This window comes from Phalangium opilio, unplaced genomic scaffold (genome assembly GCF_054372755.1).
Source record: "Phalangium opilio isolate 3A_F unplaced genomic scaffold, DU_Popi_V2 ptg000011l_1, whole genome shotgun sequence".
NCBI classification, from domain to species: domain Eukaryota; kingdom Metazoa; phylum Arthropoda; class Arachnida; order Opiliones; family Phalangiidae; genus Phalangium; species Phalangium opilio.
In genome coordinates, this window is record NW_028324147.1 from 6399294 (window position 1) to 6426636 (window position 27343).

Here is a 27343-nt window from a genome sequence, read left to right on the forward strand (position 1 = left end):
TCACTGGTTACTGAGAACTTGTCATAAAGTGATTGATGTAGGTGTTCGTCATAGATTCTAGTAAAGCGACGCCAGGTGAAGCGCTGTCAAAGGCTTAGTAATGCAGACTAAATAGGAAGATGGAAGTCCTGCAAAATTAACCAAGTGTAGGACTTCAATTCTCGCTAGTCGTTCTGCTAGGACTATAGCTCGAGCTGTAAGTCTGTAATTTCTAGCATTACGAAGTAAAGGTAGTGTCATACTTATGGAACATATCTTATAAACTTATGATAATATTAATTGATAAAGTAGGGTATATTTATTTTATAAGAAAAGGGGACCGTTTTTTAGAATCTAACTCTATTTTAGAGTGGCATGAATACACATCCACACAAAACCACGAAAACTATATATATTTACGCGTATCTATTTATATAAATACATTTCCTTTGAAAATCCACTTTTTACTAAAGTGAAGACCACTCTGCCACTCACCATAAAAGTGCCTCTGAACGATAAAATGAAACACAGTGTGGAAAGATCAGACTGCAACACACTTATTTTGTATGAAAATAGCAATACTTAGCTGCTACCGAGCCTTGTTTCGATCATACAGTTCTGCAGTATCTGCACATATCAGAGAGAAATTTGTTTACAACCACGGAGGAAGCGCTCCGAAGCGCTCACTGCTCCATAACTGCCCCAACAGTCTATTCTTATTTACCTTTTTGAATATATTTCTAAACAGATCACGTGACGTCTCGCTGCTCCCCTCTGCGCAGAGGTAGGTGCCCGTGAGATACAGAAACGACTGTGCCGTTCAGGTTAACACCTTCTCCTTTCCTATTTGAACTCCTTTCGCTACTTCCTCCGTGGTTAAAACCGTATATAGTTATAATAACCAGCATTATTGTTAATTAATATAATATTATTTGTAATTACTATTCACCTAATTAGACAACTACTTGTAAAAATCAAAGGCATATGGAACTAATTACCAATTAATTTCTAATTTCACATCCAATTTAATACGTCTACAGTTAAGTATAGCCATTTCCTCCATCGGCGGTATCGCGACTTTCTAACAAAATAATCATTGCTTTGATCTTTTCCACACAGTATCAAAAAAAAAAAGAAACCTTTTTGGAAAGTTCTCAAACTAAACACAAATGGGTTTGCCTTCTCCTTCTTCTTTATCCGGAATCGAGTTAAATTTATCAAAAGGATGAAATATGTTATCGACAAACGGTCGACTTTGTTCATTTCTAGATACAACTTGGCGCGGTGAAAATAAATGCAAAAGGGTCAAACCATGGAATGGGTTAGAAATGACGCGTGGGTAAGGACAGAGAGAGGCAGTTATAGGATCGAGAGTGTCAAGTTCAGATAGCGCGTTTCACTGATGTGTGGACAGTGGAGGCTGGTGCTGGTGGCTATATGCTCAATAAAGTAGAGAGAGGTCGTCAAGGGCTCTAATATACGATACTCGTTAATGAGCGTACCATCGTCAAGGAGAAAGAGAAACAAAAGTCTTTGACAGCTATACTAGTTCAGTTCTTTATCGAGGAAACATTACGGGGGGACCTTCGAGGGCTGCGGTGGAAATTTAGTTACAATGTATAGCCCTAAGCCTACTTTTGGTTCGCGAATAAACTGATATTTCTCTTCTAAAATAAATACATTTTTACTTATTAATAAATAAAAGTAAGTTTTGTTATTACAGGGATAGATTTAATTTTATAAGTAGGAATGGAGAACAGAGTAATCTAGGTGCGCGTCAAACGCCCGGACCCCCCTTCCCCGGGATGGAGGGGGGTATGAAAGAAGAGGCGGGTCACAGCAACGTCATCAAAACGTATAGTTTAAGTGAGCCAATAAGATAATTTAAAATGTTCGATACGTGTTGGAGGGAGGGGCTCTATACTGGGCTATGAGTCGTCGGTCTGTAGTAAATAGTAACCGTTCTCCATTCCTACTTCCAAAATTAAATCTATCCCTGGTATAGGCCTACTATTGGTTCGCAAATGAACTGTTATTATTAAATAAATTCAATAAGTTTTGTTATTATAAGGCCTAAAATGTAATTTTATTAGAGTTAAATTTTTTTCTTTTTTAATTTAAAGAGCGTATCAAATAATGAATATATCAATTGGAACCATGTTTCTATCTACAATATTAACAATAATAAAGAAGATACGAGTGAAATTAAGTTTCCGTAATGGCGGCGTGCAAATGGACACTACGTTTTAGGCTTTCCCGCGAAGTACTACATGGGAGTACCCCTATTGGATGAATCCGTCAGGTGGTGGTACTAGGCGTCCAATAGAGGTACTTCCCAGTGCTTAACGGGAAAGCCTAATGCGTAGTATCCATTACGCAAACTAAGTTGCACTCGTATCTTCTTTAATATTTTAGAAAGATACTTGATTCAAATTGACATATTAATTATTTTATACGCTCTTTCGATTAGAGCCCGGAGACTAGACAATGTTTATCTACAGCTCCAGGGTTTTTAATCTTCAAATAGAATTCTGTATGTTTCGATATATATTTAAAGGGATCAAGTCTCTCATATCGGTCCCCAAGAAATTAAGGTAGACGGTACAACCATATTATTGACTCAACTGGAAGAATAATAAAAAATGCAACACGACCCATTTTTCCTTAACCAACTTTTTGGTTATTCAGCTCATCCAGCTTCCAAGACAGTCTAACTTGTTTATAATCAACTCGAGTTGAGTTCAAGAAAAAGCATCTTGAGTTGTAACGTCTGAAGAGGCCTTTGAATCCCGAAATAAACGATGATTGCTACTTAACTTAGGATACCTCAAATAAAAGACATTTTCTTCAGATACAATAACTGAAACAATTCAGCTCAGCCCTCGGGAACAAAAACTGAAAAACCCCATTACGTTACTAAAAACAATACTTATCTGCATGTAATTTTTGTCACTTCATTCGTTTATTTGTCCTTCGCATTATAAAATTCGTAAGTATATACTGTCTTGCGTGTACATTTTATCTCTTTCTGAAAGAATATACACGAAGAAGACTAGGAGGATTGATGCCAGTTACACCAGGAGACCAGGCTACTTGTTGCTGCACCAAGAAATGATATCTAGTTTATTAGGGAGAAGGTATAATTCGCCACATTTCCAGCTTTATCTCCAGTCCAAAAGTATGACGCGAATGACGAAAATTACAGTCATATTTTCCGACTTAGGAGAGGCGAAATAGCCCGGCTCCCTTTAGCGTCCCCCCTTGTATTTTGAAAGGGGGACTGGGACTATGTCGCGCGAATACTTAGACATCTTATACCTTCTCTCTAATAAACTAGATATCACTTCTTGGCTGCACTTTGTCCTCCAAGTAGCCTGGCCTCCTGGTATCAATTCTCCTAGTCTAAAAGACAAAAGCAGAGTAGAGACTATTAACCCTAAGGCAACTTTAAAAACCCCAATACGAAGCTTTTAACACTTTGTATCACTATCCTGCCAGTATAAAAAAAAAACCCGAGTTTAATTTTGTATATTTGGAATAATGACGAGAGTGCTATAAGAATAAGGGACAATCTTTCTATTTCTCGACTGTATTTTTTTGCGTGATGTGTTTGTGTGCGTGTGGGAGTTGGGGGTGTGTCAAGAGGGTAGGAGCTAGGCCGTCGTGTCAAAACAGTCCCTGGAGGAATCTTTTAGAAAAACAAGAAACTCTGTTTTTTTTCGTCTTTATTTTTATTTTTCATTTTCATTTTGTTTCCAAAGCCCCGACCGGCTCCCTTCCCCCTCATCCCCTTTTGCTCTTTCTTGTAGAAAAAGATCCTTACAAACTCCCCATTGCAATTCCCAAACGTAACCCCTCAACCTCTCTCTTTTTAACCCCCCCCCCCATTCCTAGTTTCTAAAAAAAGTTTTGAGAAAATGGATAAAAATAATTTCAAAAAGGCAAACTCCGAAAATAACTTTTTCTCTCTCTCTCTTGAGTTCACTTGGAAGCCGCGCGCGCGAGTTCTACGCCTTCAAAGATACTTCAAGGGAATGTGAAATGGACGTTTGGCAAAAGAGAGTATCAGTATCGTCTACTAGTTGAAATAGGGTTAAGAGGGAACATCCGGACGGTATGTGGATCGATCCAAAGACTTTAGAAAGGGATTAACCAAAGTCCGTTTCGTTTGAAGCTATATCTAAAGTCCCAAAGACATTAAAAATAGCTTCACCAAAGTCCGTTTCGTTTGAAGCCACACTTAACGTCTTTGTTGTTCACCTACCTTTTTTTCTGTCTTAAGGAAACAAGGTGCGTGGTCAAACACCAGACTCTATTTTACCACCGACTTTCCAAAAGGCCCTATTAGTGTTTAGTTTAGTATTAAAAGGCTTAATGGTGGATGAAATAGGACTTGGTTTCGTTTGTTAGAGGGTTTATGCTCTCAATCAAAATTAAATCAAGTCCTGCAAAAGTAAAAATTTATCGGTATAAATCGTTTTCAATCGGTCAGTTTGTTGGGCGCCGTTTAGTATGTAATATCACGATCAACTTTTTAAATCCGTATGTTTGGGATTGACCTGTACTTATTCCACAAGTGGGTCAAAAACCATGACCAAATGTACAGTACATGCACCATTTCCGCCAGTCATTGCTTGATCACGTGACAAAAATAACTATCCAACAAGTACCCCAATTATCCAATGATTGATGCGTCAATTCTGCTCTCAATTGTTGAGCGTAAAAGTTTTTACCCTCAACATGGACCATTGCTTGTATTTCCTACAGAGAAGCAAACACATAGGGAGATAGGACACCATCTTAGCTTATTTTCCCTCGCCAACAAACACCGCTAGAGGCAGTGCGAGTCGGCACTATTCTCCCGCGAATGGTGAACACTGTCTTGGTTTATCCACAACAATTAATGGAATGGTCTATTTAAAGGGTCTCATTAAAGTAATACAACAAATTCCGACACGATGATACCCTTGTTCATGCCGAAGCTAGCTGCTAGCGCTAGCTACCTATAGAAAAATGTTTACCCCATGAAAACAGCTGACGAATAAAGTGCGAATGTTTGTATTTTCACTTAACCTTTTGAGTGAGGGGTGAAGCGTGTGAGAGATGTAGGAAGAGGAGAGGCGATAGATATTTCGGGCGTTTTGGAGTTTAGAGGGAGCGAGATAACCGATACTCTTAAACAAACATTTCACTCTCAATTAGATCAGCGAATCGAATCGAAAGCCTCGCGAATCTAAAAAGAAGGCGCCTTGTACCTAAACCTAAAAATGTCTCAGTCCTTATAAACCTAACACTCTTTTTCCGGTTCACGTATGCTTGACATTTTACAAGCCCTCGCCTTTATATTAACAGCTAGGCAAAATATTAAACGAGAATTCGTTTAGCTACGCGTCTAAATTCCCTAAGTCTATCAAAATAAGTCTTCATCTAGTATAATGAAATTTCTAGTGACCCTAATATGACAGAAAAATTACAGATCTTCATATACGTCCCCTTAGAGCCCAGCTTTAAATTGCGATGGAACTCCTTGCTCATGCATACCATGGTTTTTGATTAAACAAAGATGGCGCAATTTTCCTATCCCCTATTGGATCTATGCACAGTTTTCAGACTAGGAGTATTCAAACCATTTACACAATTAGGCCTGGATTTTCACTCCACCAGGGAGTCTGGCCTCCTTGGGTAAATGGTATGAATGCTCCTAGTCTTTAAACTACGCATGACTACTGACAGTTTTGCCTCTGACATCGCAGGGAGTGAAGGGAATCTACAATTTTCCATTTCTCTCCATCTCAGGGGGCGTTATGGTCTAAAATTATGGTAGGCACGGTGCCGTTCTCATTAGACTGCATAGCAATTGAAGACTTATCATCATAAACTTACGTTTTAACAGAGAGAGGTAGAACTTAACCTCAAAAACACAAATGGAGCTTTAAAATATAATATTCCTTTGATGTAAAGTAATTAAAGTTTAAACGTTTCTAACAAAAGAAAACTTTAAAACTAAGATAATTAAAATATCAACTTATTTTTCCTTTGTAAAACTTAAAACAAAATTTCATGAATAAATTAACGCAACCAACAATTGCACTTAGTCAAGTTGGAAAACAAAGGCTTACGATTTTCTTGTACGGCAACTTCCCAGCTACTTAATTAATAAAAGTTTTTTTCCAGTACTTATTAAAACCAGTTGATTTAATTGTATCAGTCGTTCAGACATGAGTCCCTGAGCAGTTTGCAATGCAAAAAAATTTATACAGGGTGTTTCTGATAAGTCTGCCATAAATTAAAGGGTATGTTCCTTGGGTCAAAACTGAGTGGAAAATGGTGTCAAAGAACGTGCGGTCTACAACATTTACTTACGGAGATGTTCCATCATGGAAATTTAAGATGACCATTCATACGTCCACAAGGCCAACTCAGACTTACGTTAATTCCCGTCGGTCCAAGACTTTTGAATACCAAAATAACAAATACCGCACCAAGAGTTCCAAATCTTTTCATAAATATCGTCTGCTAATGTGTAGCTCACTCGATCACGCATCAGTAAAGCATGATCGAGTAAGCTATGGCCAAAGAAAATGCGCCTAACGAGGTAGGTGGTGCCATCTCGAAACTGAAAATTTTCAAACTAAACCCGCGAATCTTTTACGTAGTCGTTGGCACGTGTGTCTAATTAAGCGAGTAATGCGACTTCACCGACGTGACATTTAAGATTTTAGTCTAGTCTAAATGGTCCTTAAGGTCTTAAGAGGGTTTTATATTCATATTTTTTCTGTTAACAAGTCTGGGATCGACCCAATGATGACAAGAAAATATAATAAGACCGCACATAATAGGGTACAAAAATTATATATATATATATATATATATATATATATATATATATATATATATATATATGAAAAAAACCATCCATTCTTAATACCCATGAGTTAACAGCGTAAAAGAGGCTAATTTAATTCGATATAAGCCCTGGTCATAATAGCTTGTGAATCTTTTGATCCACTTTCAAACATCAGAAGAAGAAGAAGAAGAAAAGAAAAAGTTAAGATATAGGATATGGGTAGACAGGCAAAACCAAGAAAGAGTCGTCTGTCTGAAGTTCGTTCCGGAAAAGAATCTTATGGACCAAATATGTACGTGTATAAATAATATCTTTGCTTACTTATCTTACTTTTCTCGTAAATCTTTGAAATTAGCGGACAAACTATACCAGAAGTACTTACGCGTGAAGTAACTATTTTGCCCAACTTTACCAGTAAAGAAGTAATCTATTCCTGCATCCTTTCGAGAGTTTATTGTATGGAATCAGGGATAGATTAAATTTTAGAAGTAGGAATGGAGAACGGTTAGTATTTACTTCAGTCTCGACTCATAGCCCAGTATAGAGCCCCTCCCTCCAACACGTAATAACGAAAAGTTTAAATTATCTTATTGGCTCATTTAAACTACGTTTTGATGACGTTGCTGACGGGCACGGCGAAAAATACGCAATTCCTTTTTACTTTTGTCGCTATGAGCCGCCTCTTCTTACATACCCCAACCCGTCGCGTGGAAGGGGGTCCGGGACTTTGACGTGCGCCCAGATTACTCTGTTCTCCATTCCTACTTCTAAAATTAAATCTATCCCTGGTTTTACTGATATTTTTCTTTAGACTGACTAGTTTTGGTTACTTATTTCATGAAATAGTTATTCCAGATATCTCCCCTTGAGTAACTGATAAATGCTTTTATTCTGCGGTTTTTAGAAAATATGGAAATTTAAGGAGCAAATACAGATTTTAGGGTAGATTAAGGACCTTGCAGGAAAATAGGGACTTTAGAGACATGTTGGGTGGGTGGGAGATCTCCCATTGGCCCTGGGCTACAAACCATGACCCCTAGTTTTCACCTGAGAGACAGAGTGACGCGGTTTCTATATGTGCCATAAGAAAGACACCCAAGACAACCATGGAAGATGTGTCGTTCATGTTAACATACTTCAGATTATAAATGTTTTATAGGGGAGATGCGGGGGTTGGACTTCTCTATAATATTTGCGACATTTTCAGGACCAGGCAATCCATAAAACAAACTTTTTTATTTATTTATTTCTTCTTTTTTTGTTCGCTTGTTTTTGCCGTGCAGTCTCATCCCTTGGGAAGGAATTAACCTCTTTCTAACCAGAGAGACAGACACAGACGGGGGGGGGGAGCTAAAAAACCGCGAAAATAGATAGGAAAGGCGGACATACAAAAAATTGCCAGTCCTCCTTCTCAAAAATATAAAAAACAAACAAGGCAAGAAAAGAAAAAGAAAAAAAGAAGCAATCTTTTATATATTTTTCCACTCGAACGGAAGTCAAGCAATCCGCTCTTATTGGTTCGTTCCCTATACCATAAGTTTATAACATATGCTCCATAAGTATAACAATACCTACACTTCTTAATGCTAGAGACTTACAGCTCGAGCTAGTTCGGGAACGACAAGCCAGAATTGGCTACATTCGGCAACTTTTGCAGTCCATCTTCATATTTAATCTGCATTACTAAGCCTTTGAATGCGCCTCACCAGGCTTCGCTTTACCTCGAATCTATGACCTACCTCATTCACTTCATGACAAGCTCCAGTTTGTAACCAGTGACAAACTTATGGAACATATCTTATAAACTTATGGTATAGTATAGGGAACTACTTCATTCCAAAGCAAAACTACAGCGACTTTTAAACTAAACTCCCAGCGAAATCGTTGGTATAAAATTATTGGTACAAGACGATGGTGGAATTTGTTTGAAGAAAAGGGACAGGATAGAATTTTTTTCCTTTTCTAATTGGAAAGGTTGTATACAATAATAACTATTTCAAATTGGAACTATATAATTGTTTACCTACACATGCGAGCAATTAAGTTAACTTGGTGGAACATACTTGCAAAAGTTCATGGATAAAAACAAAAAGTATACTTTATTGAAGTTTGCTCGCGCCGTGTAATATGAGAAACCCCCTTTACCTTTCAGAATAGTGTCAACCCCCTGCGTGTGATTACCTTTACGACCGTAGCACAAGGAAGACGCGTGAATAGGCTCTAAGTAGCAGATACTAGCTCTAGTACTAAGAATTAACGTTTGGAGCGCCACCATAGAATACTATTTTTCTATAAAATGTAGTTCGCCGAATTTTGGCGAAATACCGAGTAAAAAACAGACTTTTTTATATAATACAAATGCTTTTGGTTATCGGGTAAACATTTCTAATACCACCTGAAGGATTTTTTCCCTTGAAACTCAAAAGAATTCTCTACAAAAATGCTTTCCGCTTCATAAAATGGCCTAAGGTTTCAGTAATTTAATTTAATTGTTTTTATCTTCTTTAATATTAAAGATGGCTTCAATTTGAAGTATTTATTATTTTATACACTCTTTCGAGTAAAATAAAATTCTACAGCTCTTTTCTCTTTTTTTTTAAAAAAAAAACTGTCGTCATAACCTTTGAATTTTGTAAATTTCCGCTAATATTAGTAAGTAAACTTAATTTCAATGAAGATATTAACTTTACAGTAGAAACCTGATATTAAAAGTAAGGAAGTGGTGCCCTTTGGGAAAGCAGTTCCAAGAAAAAAATAAATTTATCTTTAGTCGAAAATAAACATTTCCTTGGAATTTCAATGCTCCATTGTCCTTATTTCCAAGGAAACCATACTATTTCTGTGAAATGTTAGCGTTTTTTAACATTTTCCGGGAATTTAATTTGCAACTTAAAATTTTCAATCCTAAAATCCTTGTTGAAATACTCAAAAATTAAACCATCTGATTTAATCAACACAGCCCAATATTTGGAATAACTTAATTTCGAAGTATGATAACAAAGTACAATTTTCTTTCACTGTACACTCCAATTGAAACCATTTCCAGTTTAGTCTCCGCACGGAGACTGTTAGACTGGGAAGCCCAAGAGACAGAAGAATACTCAACAGTATTCGCGTAGCTCCAGTGAATGAAGGTGAAGGTAAAGAAAACCCATGTTTGGTCACCAAACAAGCCTTGTAGGGAATTAACCCTAACGTTTCGAACAAAAACTATAGTTTTCCAGGAAGTTTTTACGAAGGAAGAAAAAGAAGGAACTTTATTTTTCGCCAATAAAAAACTGTCCGTTTGTTTCTGGGTGTCGTTAATCTTAGAACTGACACAAAGAAGCCAGTAGACGTCGGGCCATTGTACAGTCGGTGACAGGCCCTACGGTCACCACGAGTCCCAAAATGCAGCTCGCCTATCTTTGGCCCAAAAGGGGACGCGTCATAACCACTTAACTCGCGAAACTTACTAACGTTTCCAGAGAATTGTACTAGTGTAACCCAGAAGAAAAAGAAAAAAAAGAACGTCCGCATCAGTCTTTATGTCTTTTTGATGACTTAAAGAAAGCCATACATGGGTCAGCCACATTCTGAATTGACGCGCTCTTGGCGCGAAATGTTGCGGTATAAGTGTCGCGGAGTGGTTGGGTACTAAAGTTAGCTCAGCTGTCTTGCGCAGACAAAATTAAAACAACAATAGAATAGCATTGTTGATTTTGATTAAAAATGAGACATAATAATTTAGTATTGCATTTGCATGGTTTGATAAGTTTCATAATTCAGGGTTAGGACGAAACTTTTATTGCTTATCCAAGAAGTGATATCTAGTTTATTAGGGAGAAGGTAAAAGATGCCTAAGTATTCGCAAGCCATATTCCCTGTCCTCCTTTCAAAATACAAGTGGGGACGTAAAAGGAGGCCGGGCTATTTCGCCTCTCCACAGTCGGAAAATACGTAATTTTCGTCATTCGCGTCGCGCTGACGTGAGTTTTCAAGAACAAATGAGATAGAGCTGGTTGTAATTTAGAGGCGGGGATTAACTCAGGACCTACTATACGTTTGGACTGGAGATAAATTTAGTTCTAAATGTGGCGAATTTATACCTTCTCCCTAATAAACTTGATATCACTTCTTGGTAATACCAATTGCGACCACTAAACTTCCTTATAAGCATTAATGCAACTCGAAAAACTTCCCTCGGGGTAATTATTCCATATTCCAAAAGGATAGTATCCTTTCCCTCTGAATAGTTACTTAAAAACGTATCACGTTTTGGGGATTAAGAGTTAGTTCCCTTTTCCAAGTCGGGTTTTTTCGTCTTTTTATTCTAGTTAATAGGTAACCATACACCGCGTCATACGTGTGTGGTTTCCAAACGTCGGACCGTGCCGTGTTTCTAAATGGTTCTCTCATAGCGTCCAAAAATATCACGTTGAAGTGCTTCGGGTCTTTCTACACTCTGTGTTTGTTTTATATGCTAGGCCTACTTCACGTAGGTGAACAAAGTTAATTATCTCGGAGTGTGTTGGTAAACCGAGTTTATCACCAATAAAATGCTACCGCAAAAAACAACAGCGAAAAAACACACAACAATTATGAGCCATAAGCCGAGTTAAGAAATGTAATGAAAACATCCAGTTAAAGCATGAGTAAGATAATCATTAGTATGCCTGTTATATCTTAATGATAAATGCTGTGAGAAATATGTACTTTCGTAATGGATGCAGAGGAAACTTAGGGGAAAGACTTACCAAAAGTTTATAGTTTAAATACAAAAAGTAAACTTCGCCCACAGTTCCCAGTCTTTGACTGTAGACGCCATGAGAAGCAAAAGATGCTATTCTCAACCTCCAGTGTCGAAAATGTAACTTCTATCTCCATTTTGCCCTAAGGGACACTGTTTTCGAGTTATGATTTGAATGTTTTAGGGATGACCCCTTAATTAAATTAGAAATCAATGTCTTTCAGTTTCTAACTTTAAATTTATGGGGTCAAACCTAAAACACTCAAATCATAACTCGAAAACAGTGGCCCGGACGGCAAAATATCATAGAAATTACATTTTCGACTAAAAACTGATTTCCCAAAGAACATCCCCTTTAATTTATGGATGCAGACTTATCACAAACACCCTGTATATTAAAGCGTACGCAACAGAAAGCCATACCTTATAAATGCCGGATTAAAACGAACAAAAAACATTACAAAGAACAGCGTAAAACTAAGCGATAGCTCGCGTATACTTAATTTCATTAAAATGTTTCAAATATACAAACAGTATTTAAAAGTATATATATAATCTTGTAGGGGTCTAATTGAACCCATTAACTCTAAGAGCTCAACATCCCTTTTAAGTATATTATCCAATTAACCACTGCGATACCAGATCTCTGAAGATAATAAGACCAACAACATTTCGCTAAACAGTATCTTCGTATAAGCGAGATGAGAATAAAGGTATGCAATGTTTTATAACAAGCTAGGCCTATTAGCGTTGTTTTGGAGAGTTGGTTAAAACAACGCGAGATGAATACTTGATCTGACATTTAGAAGGGATCCATGATATACTCTAACTAGCTTTACAATTTAGGGGGCCCCATTTTGGGCAGAGTGGGCCCGATTATTTAACAGGGTAAAATATTAAACGGCGCGAGACTGCTATGGTCCACTCTCGAGATCACGCCGGAGCCCAGCAGCCGTGACAAAATTCATAAGATAAAAGTTTCATCTCCCGCCAAATTAGCTAATGCACCTAGCGTCAAACAGAAGTAAACAATATGAAGTGATAAGACGAGAAGGGATTTTATTAATTATGTAGAAAGTGTGAATAAACAAGCAGTATGATACTCTAATACCGGATTTAAGGAACTGACATGACGTTACTAAGCAGAGACGAGTGCCTGCAATTATGTTAAATATTAATGTATTAGCCGAGCTTGGTATATAAATATTTCGTGTGAATTTAATTTTGCTTTCACTAATCTCCGATGCGTCTAATTTCATGGCTATTTCGGATTTATCATAATAGGTGGCAGTTAAAATGTGGTCCTCTTTATAGTTTAAACTAGAAATAAGACCTCTAGTGTCAAAGTTGATAAGCAGCTTATACACTGTAACGGGGACTTCGGTGAATGTCCCTACGTTACTCACTGTGACTTTAGGGAAGGTCCCTTTATGAACTTCATGCCCTTATTTGGAAAACTTTCCGTAAAGATGATTCACCCCTTTCGCTCGACCACCGGAGAGGATTTGGGGTTTCTTGGGGTTTTTTGGAGTCAAAGGAGTGTTCGGTAAAAAGAGAGGAAAAAGACTTCACTTCAGTTTTGGATTGTATCGAATAAAGATGTTCTTGTAAAAACGTTTCACCTTATTTCCCCGATAAAAACTTATGTAGCGATACCTCGCCACATAACTTGGTGGAGGCGCCGGGCAGATTAATAAATAGGACGGTAATGAAGATTAAAAAATAGGACGGTAATGAAGATTAAAAAATAGGACGGTAATGAAGATTAATAAATAGGACGTAAATAATAAATAGGACGGTTAGTGAAGACAAATAGGACGGTTAGTGAAAACAAATCGGACGGGTAGTGACCACAAAGAGGACGGGTAGTGACCACAAAGAGGACGGTAACTGAAGACAAAGAAATAGGACGGTAATTGAAGACAAAGAAATAGGACGGTAATTGAAGACAAAGAAATAGGACGGTAATTGAAGACAAAGAAATAGGACGGTAATTGAAGACAAAGAAATAGGACGGTAAATTAAATCGGACGGTAATTGAAGACAAAGAAATAGGACGGTAAATTAAATCGGACGGTAATTGAAGACAAAGAAATAGGACGGTAAATTAAATCGGACGGTAATTGAAGACAAAGAAATAGGACGTTGGTTAAGAACAGTCAAAGGATATAAACAATTGAAGTCGCTATAAGAAAATTTGCACGACCCAAAAGTATATTTAAATATATTAAAGTCGAGGACCATATGAAGAACAAAAGAATAATGATGACGCGTAACCAATCTTCAAAAATGGGTGATGAACCTAGCGTGACCGACCAAAACAGCAGTCAGACTCATAGTGAAGGGCTGAGTACGGCGAGAAACCAGTCAAATTCGAGTTTTACTCCAAATGAATTGACTAGTATACTGACTGCAGTAACTACCCAGGTCACCAAACAAATGGGCGATATGATGAAAGAATTGTTGAATGAGCAAAGAAAGCTCGTAGATTTAAACACCGCGGCATTGGAAAGTTTCGCAACCTCGATTCAAAAGGACGCGGCCGCGGATTTGGAAGCACCAAACTTCGAGACGTTACGCGGAGCCCAGGGCTCGTCAAATTCGGGTACTCAAATCTATGAAGTTCCTAGTGACCTGAACGCTGGTGCCGAACCATTCGACACTGCGGGATCTATTGTGGAGCCATTTCCCCAAACTAGATCTAGTCCTGATGTAGCTGGACACTGTCCAAGTACGAGTCCATCTAGTGCCAATATAACGATGCCAAGGTTTGCCATTGGACAAGATGCCCTGGGTTTTCTAAACGACGTGGAAAGGTACCGAAGATTATCGCGATTAAATGATAAGGAACTATTTGAAAAAATGGAATGCATGTTAGAGGGTGATCTAGTTCTTTGGTGGGACAGGGCAAATGTCGATTTAGGTACATGGGAGGAATTTCGGGACCGTTTTTGCCGGGCGTTTGTTGGTATCGACTACCGATATCAACTTGAAGACAAATTAGCGTGTAGGAGGCAAAAGCCAAATGAATGCGTTCTAACGTATATGTTAGAAAAGGAGCGCCTATGTCGCCAAATTGAACCGAAAATGAGTTCAACTAGCATCGCTAGTAAAATATTAAGCGGAATGAACCCGCATCTATTGCAAATTATGCGTTTATCGCCTAGCCCATCAATTTCGGAAGTGCAGGAGGCAGCTCAAAGGGCACAAAGTCTAAATGAACAAATTACAGAATATGATAGAGTTTTCTATTCTAGACCTCCCTCGTTGTCTGGTAGGGACAATAGCTCAACATATAGGAACAGTCAAAATTTTAGACCTAACGCTCAAACAAATCAAAGGTATAACGTAAATAGGAAAAATTTGGGTGGAAGCGAAAATTGGGGTAATTATGGGAAGCCCCCTAATCCGGTTACTCGAAATAACCAAATTCAAGCCAATAATTATTTACCGAGAAAACCAGATTCGGGTTTACAGTGTTACAAGTGTAACAGGTTCGGTCATAGATCTTTTAGTTGTCCTGGTGTGAACGATAACCAAAGACCGTCTATGCCCAAAGTATCGGCTATCGGTCAGGGGCGGGACCCTGACTTTCAGCCGGATAATGCGGTAGAAGTAGCTTATGGAGAGTTAAGTTTTGTGAATAATCAAATGGGTTTGGAGGAGGGGGATTACGAGCGTCCTCAATTTCACTCTAGCTTAATAGGAGTCGTTAAAGATTCCCCGAATGAAATTAGAATAGGTAAAGAAATGGGTGACCTAACATGGGATGAAATGTCACCATTTGCGGCGTTAAAGCTTTCAGATGAGATTGACCTAAATATTCTAGCAGTGAGAAAACTTATAAAAGAGCAAGGTAGACCAAAAATTCCCGTTTCAGTGGGATCCTGGGATGGTTTTGCGGTTCTTGATAGTGGTTCGGATGTAACGGTGTTACCCAAAGAAGTGTGGGACAAGGCGAAGGGTAATAACAAATTGAAACCTTGGAATGGTGGTACGGTGCAGGTAGCAAATAAAGGAAATTTGGAAATCATTGGAAAAGCTAGGATTGTTGTTAAGATACAAGATAAATCTTGGAGGTTTGACGTAATAGTTACGCCAATGTTAGAAAGTGAGTTTATACTCGGATGGGATTTTTGTTTATATACCGGGTTGTATGTCAAACCCCATCTTTCGTCTTATTGTTTTGGTTCAGACGAAACGCTTTACCCACTAAAAAATAGAGATGGGATGATTAGTACTGTCGCTTCAGTAGAACAAGAAGCCCACAATTGGGATAGTCAAATAACGAGTAAAGAAAAGAGAGATATCCTTTCTGTTATTCAGGAATTGGTAGATGAACCCCAGGATGTTTTTTCGGGTCATCTGGGCCATACAAACGTAGTAAAACATAAGATTAAATATTACAATCAGTATTCTAGCTTAACTCGTTTTTTGTTGTATAAATTGCTTTTCTTAATTTTTTTTGTTACCATAAGTTACTGTGTTTGTTCAATTAGTATTTGGATTTTCAATATACTGTATTTTTGTTTTGTTTTATTTTCTGGTTTGGCCAATTTTTGTCATTGTTTAAAATTTTTCTTGCTATTGTATAATGAAGATAATGAAGAGTGTTGTCGCAGTTGTGCTCCAATTTTGGTGGGGGGGTGTTGTAACGGGGACTTCGGTGAATGTCCCTACGTTACTCACTGTGACTTTAGGGAAGGTCCCTTTATGAACTTCATGCCCTTATTTGGAAAACTTTCCGTAAAGATGATTCACCCCTTTCGCTCGACCACCGGAGAGGATTTGGGGTTTCTTGGGGTTTTTTGGAGTCAAAGGAGTGTTCGGTAAAAAGAGAGGAAAAAGACTTCACTTCAGTTTTGGATTGTATCGAATAAAGATGTTCTTGTAAAAACGTTTCACCTTATTTCCCCGATAAAAACTTATGTAGCGATACCTCGCCACATGATACTCTAATACCGGATTTAAGGAACTGACATGACGTTACTAAGCAGAGACGAGTGCCTGCAATTATGTTAAATATTAATGTATTAGCCGAGCTTGGTATATAAATATTTCGTGTGAATTTAATTTTGCTTTCACTAATCTCCGATGCGTCTAATTTCATGGCTATTTCGGATTTATCATAATAGGTGGCAGTTAAAATGTGGTCCTCTTTATAGTTTAAACTAGAAATAAGACCTCTAGTGTCAAAGTTGATAAGCAGCTTATACACGTGTACAAAGCTCACTAATCCATTCGACGACAAAATAGTTACTGAACCCAAATAAGCGAGCGTTTTGAAGCGTTTCATAGGGTACGCGTTTTTACTCGTTAATAGCGTCACCAGATGTCGCTATGACCGCAACTCAAGGTTTGGAGCGATATTTCAAACCCATAAACGATTCAAAACCAGCACTACTGTATAACCCGAAACGTTCGAAATTGGGCTGTAAGTACGTCATCTATGTTCTCCCCCCCCCCCTCACTATACCGGCTCCCTCACATCATCGCCACATTGGCAAGCTAAGCGACACACACCTTAATGGAAGCTTCTAACTCCTAGTTAAGTTACTCTTGGTTACCAAAACTCATCAAATAAAATAGTGTAGTATAGATAGTTTACACACATGGAGAATTCACACCATTTACACCAGTAGGCCGGGCTATACCTGAAGGACAAAAACCCGTCTCCCTTTTTTTCCTCCATGTAGCCCGGCCTCCTGGTGTAAATGGTATGAATCCTCCATCTATTAGTGTAACAAAAGCAGCAAACAAACAAAAATAAATTCAAAAATAAAAAAATTAAAGTAGAAAATATCCTAAGACCAACAAAACATTGGTTCGGGCGATATTTCCTTGTTGAGAATAAAAATAAATAAAATAAAACAGCCACTCTATTTTCTTATTACGTAATATGATGAAGCATGCAGGATAAGGAAAGGAAGCTTGCATGGGCAAAGTAAAACCAAAACAGCTTATAGGCGAGCGTTACGATGCTATAATGGGCAGAGATAAAACGCCTGCGCTGCACACTTAAGCTCTAGCTTTTAGTAAAAACACTCCGCGGATAGAATTAGGCGGAAAGACGACGACCATGCAGCATCAAGAAAACTAAAAGCGGAATGAACCGAAATACTCGATAATTGTAACAAATGAGACACGAAGTTATCAAATTGTCAACGATTCCATGCTTTAAAATTGATGTAATAGTTTTACCCGAGCTTTCGACCTGCCCCTCTTACAGAGTACGATTGCTAAATTGTCCTTAAAGGAGTAAATAGCGTATCGATCAATAATTTGTGGATCGAAATATTTTGTAGTACATAATTTAAAATCAACACTTTGATGTACAGGGTGTTTCTGATAAATCTGTTATCAATTGGGTCAAACTGAGTGGATAAAGACAGGGAACATGGGGTCTACAACATTTATTTACGGAGATATGGGCCCCAAACATTGATTGACCCCTAAAACAAAGATATAATGAAGAATATGTGGAGAAGCCTTTATTTGTCTTCAATCTAAGAATGTTATTGAACCTTTATCTATCAGAAGTGTATTATGTACTATTGAGTGGGTAGAAGTGTGCCTACGCTGGTAAAGCCAAGCTAATTACTGACTCTACATACATGCGCGACTATTTCCTGGTTTTAGGGGTCAATAAATGTTTGGGAGCCTATATACCAGTAATTAAATGTTGCAGACCCCATGTTCTACGTCACGTTCCACTTTTTGGGCCGCCATTTTTGAAAATGACTGAAAATTGAACCCTAAAGTTTAGAAGTTCGCCTAGGGGATATAGGAAACCAGTGTATGAAATATCAGTGAAATCTGTTGAAATGCACGGACATTATTCCATAAAAATGTTATTTTACATTTTTGGTCGCTATTTTTCAAGATGGCCGACGATTGAAAAAATCTTTCTCATTGCGTACCTTCCACTTAATATTAACGTCCCTACAAAATTTCAGCTACGTGGGTGAAGCGGTTTGAGCTGGGCGTTGATTATCACTCAGTCAGTCAGCACTTTTGACTTATAAAGATGGATAAATTTCAAGTTTGAAACTTAACCTCGTGCTACAAAAAAAAAAAACTAAATTGTCTAGACATTTCTAGCTAAGCTTAAACTCAATGTAGATCTAAAACAGAACCCAAACTAATGAAACATAAACTTATGCTGTTAAAAATCAATGGCAACAAATATATAGGATTAACGAGCAAGTTCCGCCTTGACTATTGAAGCCTGAAATAATTTTTTGGCATTTAACAACTCGGAGATTAACCTACTTTTGTCGATAACCAATAGAATAGAGTCAATGGAGCGAGCAGGGAGTCATATACAACGAATCAACCTAAAACTAAATAAAAAAAAGAATGCCAAAAAAGGCGAAAAAAATATTCTCAATGGTACATTAGGAGGGAGGAGAGACATTTGGGGAGAAGCGAGTGAGTTAAGAAGCGCGAGATCACAGAGAGAAAGAGGATGGAAGAGGAGAGAAAAGAGAGAGAACGCTGGGAGATGGAATAAGATTCTCTTTAACTCCCAAAGGAGATGGGGAGATCCGCTACAGGAGAATCTATTAGCCAAGTTCGCATTAAAGAATTTAATGCGATTATGTAGCGTGAAAAATTCGGTTGCGGCTGATTTACTATACATCAAGTACTTCTTAATATCAGGGAGATGTATCTGAAAATAATTTGAGATATTTCACCCCTGGTTATATCATAGCCCTTTAATGCAAAAGTAATGCGACAGAAAATTAAAGAGACTGCAGCGACATTTTCGTTTAAACTTTAATTTCCTAAAAATCAGATAATTATGGTTAAAACCTTCCACACATCGTACTTATTCTCTGAATATTTTGAGGTATTTGGTAAATTATCGGTAATCGACGGAGGTATTTAGTAAATTAGCGGTAATCGACGGAGGTATTTAGATAATTAGCGGTAATCGACGGAGGTATTTAGTTAATTGGCGGTAATCGACGGAGGTATTTAGTTAATTAGCGGTAGTCGACGGAGGTATTTAGTTAATAAGCGGTAGTCAACGGAGGTATTTAATTAATTAGCGGTAGTCGACGTAGGCGTTCGGTAAATTAGTGGTAATTGACGCAGGTATTTGATAAACTGGAGGTAACTAGCAGAGGGTAAATTACCTGCTTGCATACCTACTATATCGTACAGTTTGCAGAAAAGAGAAATGCCATGTGCTCAACACGGTGTTTAAGTAACTTTTAATGAGTAGGTCAGCGAATGATTGAAAAATCCATTAGAAGAAGAAGAGAAAATTGTAATTTAACTGCGAACAAAACTTATATTTGAATGAGACATCTCAGAATGAAATACAAGGGGAAGATGGAGCCAACATCCCAAAAAGAAAATATCTTAACTCGCGCAAAAACCCAATGGATTACATAGAACGTACTGCAAGTATAGGAGAAAAAAAAATACCGCTGCCTTCGTCAAAACCCTAAAAAGATCACTCCATAGGCTGTTTCGATCTTAACTCCCGAGCAAAAACTTGCCAGCTTTTACTCTATTACTAATTTAATCAAATGATATCCTATCCTAAGCTGGCGAAATGCAATTTATTCGGACTAGTATTGGAATTGTCTATCAGACTCTTTCGAAATAAATACGTCTTGAATGTATACTGCGACTAAAAAGCGGGCAGAGTTACGTAACATACTAAGAAAAAAAGCTGTTCCCCAAGATCGAGGAGTCGGACAGTTGCCGAATTTCAAGTATTTGATTTATGTGAAAGCACTCGCCGAGTCATCGTCGTATCTTTCTTCTACTACCCATGCATGACCTACTAAACTTCAGTACTAGATGTTTATTAAGACATATTTTTAATTTTCAATTGAACTTATCGCCTTAATTGAATCTAGTGGATATCGCTTGATTCAAAAACTAGAGAATAGCATAAGTTTATAAGATATGTTCCATAAGTATAACACTACCCATAGAGACTTACAGCTCGAGCTAGTTCGGGAACGACCAGCGAGAATTGACTACACTCGGTTTTGCAGTCCATCTTCCTATTTATTCTGTACTAAGCCTTTAACAGCGCCTCACCAGGCGTCGCTTTACCTTGAATCTATGACCTACCTCCCTCACTTCATGGCAAGCTCCAGTTTGTAACCAGTGACAAACTTATCATGGAACATATCTAATAAACTTACGATAAAAGCAAATAGTTCAAATGGCAAGAAATTTGAAGTCGTTCTCGCTTTGTTTTTTATAAATTTATTTCCTTAATTTCCCTTCTAATATCCGGTTCATCAGATTTAAACCAATGAAAGGGCGGCGTATACCGGAAGTTGAGAACAAAACGTCCATCATGAAGCGAGAACCCAACAAACCAATGTTCTTTAACAACTCCTATTCTTTATAATCCTCTTTGTTAAAAACCATACAGAAAGTCAAATGATTTGACGTCATTTCAGTAAATTATGCAACGTACTAACAAGGCTCAAGTCTAGATTCAGAGTCACCTAGTAAATATCCGACCATCGTACGGGTTTTCACGCGCAAATAAATAAAAAAAAAAACATTACTGGCGGCATTCACTTTGGTTTGCATCCAAAAATGCTCCACGCGCTAAATTGCTTCTCTCGTGTCTCAACACGAGTTTGCAATGAAGAATATATACCGGTGTATATAGCCCGCATCGTATCGTATTACAGATGATTAGTGAATATTTAGCTTTCACGGCATTGTCAATTAAGGGTGAGATTGAGACTTATACGACCCCCCAGGATATCCCCGCCACATTTTATATCGGCGCCAACAAACATTTGGATGGTTTGCAGCGCGGGAATGAATTCAATAGAAAATGTTGAATATTTTACGAGTAAATAGAAAATTCATATGGATTATGAATAATCGCTACTTCAATCAATATTCATTGAAAAAAAAGAAAGAAACCAGGCCGACATGTTTTTACGTTTTCTTGGAATGATCACTATTTTCTCATATTAAAATACCACCAAGGGTGTTCATACAAATTTATCAGGGTTGCTGTGAGTTTAAATAAGAAAATAATACCGAAATACAAAATTTCAGAAATATTCTTGTCAAAAAATTTTTGGTATACTGTATAAATTATTGTAACCTCGAATCTAAAAATTGTTCTTCAAATTTTTTTTAAGAACTTAAAATTATTTTAAATTAAAATGACGTATCCACATACAATATTGAAGAAGGTACAATGCATACGCTTTAGACCGCCTCTACTGTTCTAAAAGGATGCATGGTTCAAAATTGAAATATTATAATCTTAAAGTTCTGACTGACTGATAACCAACGCCCACCTAAAAACCGCTTAACCTAGAAGGCTGAAAATGGGCTGGACCGTTGCTCTTAAGTAGCAGGCACGCACTAAGATAGATCTTTCCAATCCTCCACCATCTTGAAAAATGGCGGCCAGAAAGGTAAAAACCCTTCTTTACGCAATAAAATCCGTACGTTTCAACCGATTTCAATAATATTTAGTACAGTGGTTACCTATATCATATAGACAGCCTTTATGCCATTTCGGCTTCGATTTGCCGTGATTTTTAAAAATGGCGGCCCGAAAAGAAGTAAAAATGACCCGACGGGCTGATGGGCAACGCGGGATGCCTTTGCATCTACTCTAGTTATCGAATATGCTCTTTTTAATGAAATAGAAAAATTTCTAAACCGCAATTTCACATAAAAGCCTAAAATAAATAGTTAATTAACATCTTCCATGCATATATAAAATATTCAATGTGAGAAGCTAAAATGATTCCCACTTTAACGCTCTCTCTCTCTCTCTCTCTCTGAGAAGGCAAAACTGAACCATACTTAAAATATGAGCGCATATACCATTGACGTTTTGTCGCTGCGGCTCCTTACATTTTTCTACATCCTTTTTTAGCCACATCGTAGTATACGATGAGGCTCTTAGTTTGACCCGAGCCGTAGTAGTAGTAGTAGTAGTAGTAGTAGTAGTAGTAGTAGTAGTAATAGTAGTAGTACATGTGGCCGGAGTTTTCGCTTTCGTTATCGTTATTTTTTGGCTTAAAAGGAACTCCACATTACCACAACCCACCCATAGGGGTAACTGGGCTCGGTTAGAGATTTAATTTTAATTAAAATTTTTTTCGGATCGCAGCCGGGAATCGAACCCGGGTCGTTGGCGTGGTAAGCAAAGATTCTACCATTGAGCCATAGAGACTTGATAGAAACCTCGAGTTTTTTATTATTTATTTTATCTCTAAAATGTCGGGGTGATGAGGGGTGGGGTACCTCTTAATCTGTGGGGTCGGATACTTATGAATTTGTATGTTTAGGGTTTTCATATTTATTTTCTTTTTATTTATGTGCTAATTAAATAGATAACGATTTTCCCCTTTTCGTTCCCGTTCGCTAGCTATCGCCATCTATGTTATGATTGACTGGAACGTTTTGGCGGTTAATTCAAATGTGGGTTTAGATAGCGTAATGCGTTTGATCATTTTAGCATTGCTAAAGGTAATTCGAGGGGATAATCACTAAAATGGGTAATCACTATAATCAACTTGTATCTTTGGGGTCGGATACTTCTGAACTTGTATCTTTGGGGTCGGATACTTCTGAACTTGTATCTTTGGGGTCGGATACTTCTGAACTTGTATCTTTGGGGTCGGATACTTCTGAACTTGTATCTTTGGGGTCGGATACTTCTGAACTTGTATCTTTGGGGTCGGATACTTCTGAACTTGTATCTTTGGGGTCGGATACTTCTGAACTTGTATCTTTGGGGTATGGGTTTAGATAGAGCTAACATAGTGTTAAATGAGCGTTACGCGTTTGATCATTTTAGCATTGCTAAAGGTAATTCGAGGGGATAATCACTATAACTAAACTTTCGCTTTCAAACGTTTCTGGGCATAAATATCTGTTCTTCGATTCGCCGGAATATTAGAATTACAGCGTAAGTAAGTTTATACGGTTATAATTTTATCACTGTTTAGAGTAGGGCATCGAGGGGCTATTAACTCTGATTTTATGCACGGCAAATCATTTAAGCATTGTAAAAGATAGCACTATTCACTCATTAGGGTAAGTTATAGAGGGGTTATCCACTCATTAGGGTAGGGTATAGAGGGGCTATTCACTCGTACGATGTGGCTACTATTACGAGCCCTTGGGCCGTCTTGTTTTTTATGATTTTAAATATTCTATTACCATTCCTAGTTACAAAATCCATCTCATCTTGTGGAAGAAATCTCGGCGGCACGTTAGAGGCACATTTTTTATATTCTTAACTTAGAACCCAATTAAGACCCGAGAACATACGAAAAGCCTTTTCCCATGATCTGATACTTTTGCGCTAAGTCGTTATAGCTTGCCAAATATGACGGTGATGCACGAGGCATCGAAAAATTATCTACGGAAATGGTAGTTAACGTTAAGCCTATGAATTTTCGTCTACATACTGCCAAGCCTAAATTTCTGTTGGCGGCCAGCGCCACCTAGGAAGTACTTAATCAATTCAAAAAACCGTACAAGATGGCAGCCTCCACGCAACAGTAGCTTTAACTGTTAAATTGCAAGAAAATTGTAAATTTACTAACTAATAATAACAATAATAAATCATTGGTAAATTATTATAAAATATAATTTGAACCATTGTGCAATCTTACGACTAATATTGTAATGTTCTCGGTTCTTATATGGGTTCTTGTCTTAACTTTTCGCCCTCAGACTGAGACCCAGAATGTTAGGCCTAGAGTTTCGAGGTTTTATGGAAAAAACTAATGGAATGAAAACTTCCTTCTTTAAAATTCACTTTCAAGTTTCAACCTAAAAATTCAGTTTCTTTTTCTCACTCCTATCTTAAGTGTATCGCCTTACGTAAGTCTCCATTCAAAACATAGCTAACAACTGCACTCTAACGGTGATGACGTCACTGTCTTAAAATAGTTTCGTTTCTCTTCGACAATGGCAACGCCAGTATAAACAATTAGACCTAGTAATCGAGATAAATAAAAGACTTTTGCGTCTACATCGCGAGGAATTATGGGAGACGTTCACGAGAAAGCAAAGGAGATTTTTAATGCCAAATTTCACCGCTTGTTAGCGCTAATCTCTGTAATTTAAACGCAAACATTCTCTAATAAGAAAGCGAAGCATTAGGCGTATGAACACTAAGTATTAAATCTCATTACAATAAAGTAGTGTTAATGCAAATGTAGGATACATATTGGGGCGCCAATTTTACCTTGCCAAAGGCAGTAACCAATCAGAACTCGCCCATGAGGGCGGGGCTAAAACTAGACTTTGCCAAGCTTAAAGGGTCAGTTAACTCCAGCCCTCGACTATGGGAGCATCTAGTGGCGTTTGTTGAAATTAAACCAGATACGAGACTTGCTTTAACCAAGTGGGTTTGAAAACGAAATTTCTACAATCATTGCAGACTTACGATTATAAACCTTTGAGTCAATTACTATTTCAAACATTTTTCTTCCTTCGTAAATTTGAACTATGATGAATATTTAAGTACCCTCTTTTAGATCATGGGAGTTAACGATCCAAATTAAAACTAATGATTATTTAATCTCCTCTCAAAGGATTTAGTATTTTTTTCATTTCTTGTTTTTAAAACTCTTAATTGAAGTCAATTTTCTTATTGTTTAATACCATTTTTTAAATTAAATCTCTCATCATAAGAATTTTTACGTATCACAAAAAACTAACGATAATTGCTTGTGGGCGTAGGAATTTTAATACGAGGGTGAAAAGTTTAATTAAGTTACTACCAAAAAGAATACCTTTGTGAATTGTAAAACAATGCTACATTTTTCAAAAATTCAAAGACGGTTGTTTTTGAAATAATCCCACACAAATGCGACGCTAAAATTCAATAACAAATTGAGACTAATTAATGCAAAGCAAAATTGAAAATAATTCTCGTTAATACAGAGCAAAATTTACAATAAATACACGTAAATTCAGTGCAAATTTACAATAAATCCGCATGAATTCAGTACAAATTTACAATAACCCACGGAATTCGGTGCAAATTTACAATAAATCCACATAAATCAAAGTAAAGTCAGTGCAAATTTACAATAATCCACCTGAATTCAGTGCAAATTTCCAATTTTTCGCTTGAATTTAGCGCGAATTTGCAAAATAATTGAGCGCGAATTCAGTTAAAGTAGGCGGCCATCATTAAGAAAGATAGCAAGCCGCACACTTAATAATAGTTATTTACTTATGAGATAAAATACTTTCTAAAGATAGCGTAATCGAAAGATTAGGTTTTTGGGATTTTTCCCGAGCTAGATATTAGGAGCAGCGATGGAAGAATTTGTGTTAAAAAATGATAAAGACAGCGGGCGCAAATGGGCCCTAACGGCTAATAATCTTTGTGGTGGTTCCAGAGACATTAGTTTAAGAGAGATAGTGGTGGTGGTGGTTTCAAAGCGTTACACCATACCACCCACCCCTGCACCCAAGAAGGTGGTGGGGAAACTTAAAGCGAAAAATGTTGTAACCAGTAATGACATTTTTGAGATACGCAAAAAAAAGAAATTATTAAATTTTTGGTTTAAAAAAAAATAAAGTTCCCTTACAATTTTTGAATATTAAAAAGGGAAAATACACGCGCGTGCTTTGGAATTTCGTGGGAATTTTTATAAAGGGGGGGAAGAAACTCATTAAAATTACATAAATCTAACCCCGCCCCCTGTTCTTTCCCTATTTCCCCATGCAGCATTGCAGCTTCTTGGGGATTGGAGTATGTCACTAGAGCACATTTGATGACTGCGTCGTCATGTCTTGTCATATTTAAATTCTTGCAATTGAAATTTCAAGAGAATATATTGCCAAAATAAAGAAAAACGAGGGTTTCCTTGAATACATTATGTATGTACTAAGTTTAAGGCTTAGCTATGACCTAGCTAAACATTAAATTATCTTTGGTTTGGGTCCATGCCTCCAAATGAAATATCTGTGTAATGTTCTTTTGGTTTCTTAAGAAAGTACGTTTTAACAACTTGCAAATTCAATTAAATTAATTATGATTAATTAGGGGTTATTCATAAAGCTAAAATGTAAGCCCTGGCGTTCTTAACAGGCTTAATGGCTGTTATGCGTTCGACTATAGGCCAACCAAACTTGGAGAAGAATTTAACCAAACCACTTCAAATGAACCTTCTCCTGTTGAAGTTGTTAATGATAAAAATAAGGCAAATTGGTCAAATTAATTCGGAAACAGTGGCCCTTAGGGCAAGATGTCATTGAACATTTTCGACTCAAAATCGCCTAATGAACATCCCCCTAAATTTATGTCATACTTATCAGAATTCGAGGGACAAATCACTAATCGTTTTATCGTAGACTTATCAGAAACACCCTGTATATTAAATTATAGGCAATATTCGAGGGGCAAGTCACTCATCGTATTCGGTATGCACGCTGTACCTTTGACAATACTGAAGAGATTACACGTAATCTTTAAAAACCTTACACCATAATCAATGTACAGGGAGGGAACCAAAGACTAAGAGTGATTAGTCAATCGCAATGTAAACCCGCCCAAATAAAAAATAGCTGCGCTTTTCTGCTCAGGTGAAAGAAGTCATCTTAACAACTAAAAGAAACCTTTTAAATCCCGAACATTTATTTGCTAATAAATTCGGACAAGAAAAGAAAAAAAAGTCTACATAAAAACGTGTCGTGTAAAAATAAAAAACGCTTTGTTTAAGCTGCTAAACTTAATCGGTTTTTGTCTTAAGACAAACAAAATCAGAAGAAAGAAGGGAAAATAGGTTCTTTCCTTTTCT

At 37.3% G+C, this 27343-nt stretch overlaps 1 protein-coding gene and 1 long non-coding RNA gene across 2 annotated transcripts in view; one reads left to right on the forward strand and one right to left on the reverse strand.

Moving 5' to 3' along the window:
* The window catches only part of Reck (Reversion-inducing-cysteine-rich protein with kazal motifs), an 83856-nt gene that overhangs the window by 6881 nt on the left and 49632 nt on the right, over positions 1 to 27343 (forward strand). The window lies entirely within an intron of this gene.
* Positions 3875 to 6049, reverse strand: LOC149710109 (uncharacterized). Its single transcript, XR_016375630.1, has 3 exons — positions 4539 to 6049; positions 4244 to 4424; positions 3875 to 4159 (listed from the first exon to the last, which is right to left on the reverse strand). It is a non-coding gene; the product is annotated as an uncharacterized LOC149710109 (long non-coding RNA).